We start from the raw sequence: 6007 nt of genomic DNA, 5'->3' as shown, positions 1-6007 counted from the left end.
CTGATCCATGAAATGTCATGAATATATCTTGTATAGTTCTTTAAGTACTTCACCTGTAAAATGAGTTTTTTGAAAATTTATAGAGTATATTAAAGAAATCCTCAGACTGAGAAAAATAAAATCCATGCTTTTTTTTTAAAGCAAAATTTCAAGACAGGGAAAGTTTCAATTTGACCAGAACATTTACAAACTATTATTCAAGTGTGTTCAGTGCTAAGCAATCTAGGTAATGAGGAAATCTATTTGTAAATTCTAAAAATAGCTCTTGAAGTGGCAGTTTCAGAGTTGCTCTATTACTTAAAGTTTCCTGAGTTATCATATGCTATTTATGTGCTGTGCTTACTCGCTTCAGTTGTATTCGACTCTTTGCAACTCCATGGACTGGAGCCTACCAGGCTTCTCTGTCTAGGCCAGAATACTGGAGTGGGTTCCCATGCTCTCCTCCAGGAGATCTTCCTAATCCACGGATTGAACCCAGGTCTCCTGCATTGCAGATGGATTCTTTACCATATGAGCCACCAGGGAAGCCCATGATAATTATAAAGAAGGCAGAATAAAATCAGGTAAAATTCTTTTCATCAGTACTTCAACATTGTTTGAGCCAAGTTGTCCCTGTCATTTCAGGTTATTCCTTGCAGCATTTGGTTGCCTGTTTCTTTGTTTTTCTTTAACCTAGAATGTTTTCTCAGTCTTTGTATTTCATGCCATTGACATTTATAAAGAATACAGGTCCGTTTTTTTATAAAATTCTCTTCTGTTTAAGTTTGATGTCTCATGGAAAAATTCACTTTTAGCAAGAATATGGCTGAACAGATGTCTTATCAGAGCTTTGTACCAGGAGGCATCTGATGCTGATTGGCCTCTTTACTGGTGACGTTAACTTCAACTATTTGATTAAGATGGTGTTTGTAAAGGTATTTTTCCTCCTGTCATTCATAAATATCTTTTGTGGAAATACTCATCGCTGTTGTTGTTTAGTCACTAAGTTGTGTCCAACTCCTTTGCAACCACGTGGTCTGTAGCCCATCAGGCTCCTCTCTCCATGGGATTTCCCAGACAAGAATTTTGGAGTGGGTTTACATTTCCTACTCAGACACTACATAAATAGCGGTTAGTCAAACTTAATCCACTAGTTTTACTATCTGTTGCCTTGTATCAATTATGATGATGATGATGATAATAGTTGCTAAAAGGGATTTTCTAATTTTCTGATTTCTTTTCCATTTTTCAGTTGGTTTGCAACTGTAAGGAAGAGCTTTCTCTTAGCCCATTTATTTGTTCATCAACTCATTTGTATCAGTATGGACTGAAAGATTCTTATTTTTTTCAATGGGACATAATGTATTACTCTTGTTATTCATTTTGATATTTCACCTCAGATGTGGTCAGTATCAGCCCTTTCCACCTGACTTCTATGTCAGATCAACATGTTTATCTCATCTTTGAATCCATCTTTATTTTCTGGCACTAAATAAATGTTTCAGGCTCATCTTGTATTTTCTTTTGCTCCAGCTTTCAGTTAGTGAAGAAAGAAACAAATGACCATTAAAAATCTTTTTAAAGCAATTCTATTGTTTGTATTGATTCAGGGCTTAGACTTTTGGTAAATGATCTCTGCTAGGGTTCCATTCAGCAAATGGCATTAGTCTTAATCAGTAATTGCCTCTTATTCAAGAGTAATGGTTATTAATCATGACACAGGGAGGTCTTCCTAAACATGATACCTTAGACAGAAAGATTAAGGATATGAATAAAAGCTTTAAAGCTTCCATATTAAAATAGTTTACCTTAAATGCATGTAAAAGTTAGAAGCAATCTGGGAAAAAAAATAGTTTCAGTATTTGACAGACAAGGTCGATACCTTTAATATATAAGCATTTTTAAAGCAATAAGATATAAATGAGAAGGCATCAACTCTTCCATTTCTATACGATAATTCTCTGAATCTAACTGCAGCCCATATTAGGGCTTCACCAAGATGTTGGTGCTGCAGTGCATGAGGCTCCTGTACCAAGGCATCTCAGAGACTTTAAATTAGTGAAGAAGAAAATGGAGGAAGGCAGAGGGAAGAGCCAAGGGACTCCATAAGGTGGAAATCTTCAGGTGGTTATTAAGAAGTGGGATGAATAAAATGTACGTTGATAGAGCTGAGAAAAGGAACACTGTCCGAGCTTGGGTGGACCAGATGGACCCTCTGATGGTCCCGAAACATTAAAATGCCCCCAACAAGTCTGTTCTATTTAGCCCAGTTTGGACGAACTTTTTAAAAGCTGGAAAGCAAAGAATGGAATGGGAAACCTGACCTAGCATGGCCCGGGGCAATCAATAGTCAGGCAGACAAATTAACATGAAAATTTGACAAAACGGTATCCTTCCTTAGGCTGGAGACCCAAAATCTAATGCACAGGAGTGGGTAAAACAGTCTGGGGATGAGGGAGCCCATTGTTTAATTTGGCTTTTGTTTCCCTTACCTGAGGAAAAGTATCTAGAAAGGTATTGCTGAGATTGATGTCGAAGAGTGCACCGCTTATGTTTTCTCCTATGAGTTTAATTGTTTTAGGCCTGGCATTCAAGTCTTTAATCTGGAACCCCATTCTTTAGTTTTAACGGTAGCTTCGTTACTTAGGCACAGTTGATTAAATTGTCACCTAGTAGTGATTTAAACTCAACTTCCAGCCCCTCTCACTTAAGAAGTCAGTGTTAGTCACTCAGTCATATCCACCTCTCTGCGACCCCATGGATTGTAGCCCACCAGGCTCCTCTGTTCTTGGAATTCTCCAAGCAAGACTACTGGAGTGGGTTGCCATTCCCTTCTCCAGAGAAGAAGTCGGGAGTGGGGCTAAAAGTTTCAGTTCTCTAATCAGGGCTTCCTCTTTCTGGAAACTATCTCCCATCCTTAAAGCTATCTAGCCCACCACTCCAGAGAAGGCAATGGCACCCACTCCAGTACTCTTGCCTGGAAAATCCCATGGACGGAGGAGCCTGGAAGGCTGCAGTCCATGGGGTCGCAAAGAGTCGGATACAACTGAGCGACTTCACTTTCACTTTTCACTTTCATGCATTGGAGAAGGAAATGGCAACCCACTCCAGTGTTCTTGCCTGGAGAATCCCAGGGACGGGGGAGCCTGGTGGGCTGCCGTCTATGGGGTTGCACAGAGTCGGACACGACTGAAGCGACTTAGCAGCAGCAGCAGCAGTAGCAGCACCACCTGGGAAACCTGTGCATCTTCTTTACAGAAAAGTCTACTCAAGTCCTTTGCTAATTTTTTTTCTGCTGTCATTGAATTATAGCTCTTTATATATATTCTGGATAGTAATCCCTTATCGGATACATGATTCACAAATACTCCTATTCTGTGGGTTGCCTTTTCACTCTGATAGTGTCATTTGACAGACAAAAGTTTTTAATTTGATGAGTAAATAAAATTCATCTTTTTTTTACTTTGGTGTTACCTACAAAAAAAAATCACAGCCAAATCCACTGTCATGAAGATTCCCCCATGTTTTCTTCTAAGAATGCTAGTTTTAGGTCTTTCATTTAGATATTTCATTCATTTTGAGCTAATTATTGTATATGGCAAAAAGTAAGGGCTTAACTACATTGTTTTGCATTTATTGAAAAGCCTGTCCTTCCCCAATGAAGTGTCTTGGCAACCATGTCAAAAATCATTCGCTCTTGTATGTGAGGGTTTAATTACATTCTTTTGCATTTATTGAAAATTAATGTTTAATTACATTACTTTCATTCTCTTGGACAAACTTTTAAAAAAGTTTTTAATCCTTTAGATCATTACTACCTATAAAACACAACTTAAGTGAAAATCTTTTTGTATTAACAGTGACTTTGCTGAAATGACAGCAAGAAACTTAATTTTAGAGAAAAAAACATAACTTTTAATGCTATAGATGTCTTCAATATGTTAGTCAAATATGGCTACTACACAACAAAACCCAGAAACAAGCAATATTAGTTTAATTCAGTAGTCTGATATATAGCTAGCTTTCATTTAAAAACCATAGCTTTACATATCATGTGTGGAAAATTGTTAATTCACAATCTTCCTACTCCCCTTGAAGATGGCAAGTTAAAATTTTAAATAACCTCCTGTTCATTCTGCCTCTGTAACTCAGCTTGCTCCTTGCAGTCTGGATCATGTAGGTCATGTAGTCTCAGAAAGTGGGGACCTGCAATACTAGGAACTGGAGCTTATCTCACTCATCCTTGTTTGCTCTTCCCAATTGTCCAGCCCCTGCAAACCTGCTTAATCATGCCTTCTGTGGAAAGGTCAGGTATCCCCCTCCCTATCTTGACCACTATTCCTGTGTGTGCAAAACCCCTTAGTTTAAACCAGCCTATTAGCAGCTAGTGATGCCCACTATAGTTTGTGTATAAAAACTCTGTAATCCCTTTGTTCAGGGCTCAGAATTTGAAGTGTTAACTCCTCTGGGCCTGCCAGCGTAATAAACCTGAGTTCTCCAACTCTCTGACTGTGGTGCTTGATTTATTGATTACTGGTTTCTGCAGCACCCTTATCAAATGATCATCAGCATGTTTATAACTTCCAAATCCTGAAAGATGATGCTGTGAAAGTGCTGCACTCAGTATACCAGCAAATTTGGAAAACTCAGCAGTGGCCACAGGACTGGAAAAGGTCAGTTTTCATTCCAATCCCAAAGAAAGGCAATGCCAAAGAATGGCATTGACAGCTGTATATTTAACCCTGCTTATTTAACTTCTATGCAGAGTACATCATGAGAAATGCTGGGGTGGAAAAAGCACAGGCTGGAATCAAGATTGCCAGGAGAAATATCAATAACCTCAGATATGCAGATGACACCACCCTTATGGCAGAAAGTGAAGAAGAACTAAAAAGCCTGTTGATGAAAGTGAAAGAGGAGAATGAAAAAGTTGGCTTAAAGCTCAACACTCAGAAAACTAAGATCATGGCATCCAGTCCCATCACTTCATGGCAAATAGATGGGGAAACAGGGGAAACAGTGGCTGACTTTATTTTTCTGGGCTCCAAAATCACTGCGGATGGTGATTGCAGCCATGAAATTAAAAGATGCTTATTCCTTGGAAGAAAAGTCACGACCAACCTAGATAGCATATTGAAAAGCAGAGACATTACTTTGCCAACAAAGGTCCATCTAGTCAAGGCTATGGTTTTTTCAGTGATCATGTATGGATGTGAGAGTTGGACTATGAAGAAAGCTGAGTGCCAAAGAATTGATTCTTTTGAACTGTGGTGTTGGAGAAGACTCCTGAGAGTCCCTTGGACTGCAAGGAGATCCAACCAGTCCATTCTAAAGGAGATCAGCCCTGGGTGTTCTTTGGAAGGAATGATGCTAAAGCTGAAACTCCAGTACTTTGGCCACCTCATGCAAAGAGTTGACTCACTGGAAAAGACTCTGATGCTGGGAGGGATTGGGGGCAGGAGGAAAAGGGGACGACAGAGGATGAGATGGCTGGATGGCATCACTGACTCGATGGACGTGAGTTTGAGTGAACTCCGGGAGATGGTGATGGACAGGGAGGCCTGGCGTGCTGCGATTCATGAGGTGGCAAAGAGTCGGACACGACTGAGCGACTGAACTGAACTGAACTGAACTTGTCAGAACAAGGTTAAACAGCCTGTATATTCTTTGAATTGAGTCCTCAATTTTCTAAAAGCAAACATTCAAAGAAATCCATCCCTCTCCCTCACTCCACGAGATGGAACATCGCTAGAGAGGTCTATTAGAGACATTCTCTGACATTGTCGTTAGTATTCTAGAAGTTTCAAATGGTAAAGCGCAGCATCTGACTCTGTGAAAACTCCAAACGTGGCATTTCCATTGTGATATTATGCCACTAGGCAATGCTTCTATTCTGTCAGCTGTTTTCATCTTCCATACTTTCGCTTGTATGCCAGGGCCCCTGAGTAGCACTTAGCTAGCTACTGAGGCGCTATTCCTGGCCCTGGGCAGAGTAGTCGCCCAACACCCAGAAAGACGGACCTGAGCA

This window comes from Bos indicus x Bos taurus, chromosome 6, assembly GCF_003369695.1.
Source record: "Bos indicus x Bos taurus breed Angus x Brahman F1 hybrid chromosome 6, Bos_hybrid_MaternalHap_v2.0, whole genome shotgun sequence".
NCBI lineage: Eukaryota > Metazoa > Chordata > Mammalia > Artiodactyla > Bovidae > Bos > Bos indicus x Bos taurus.
Note: the sequence above shows the minus strand (reverse complement) of the source record.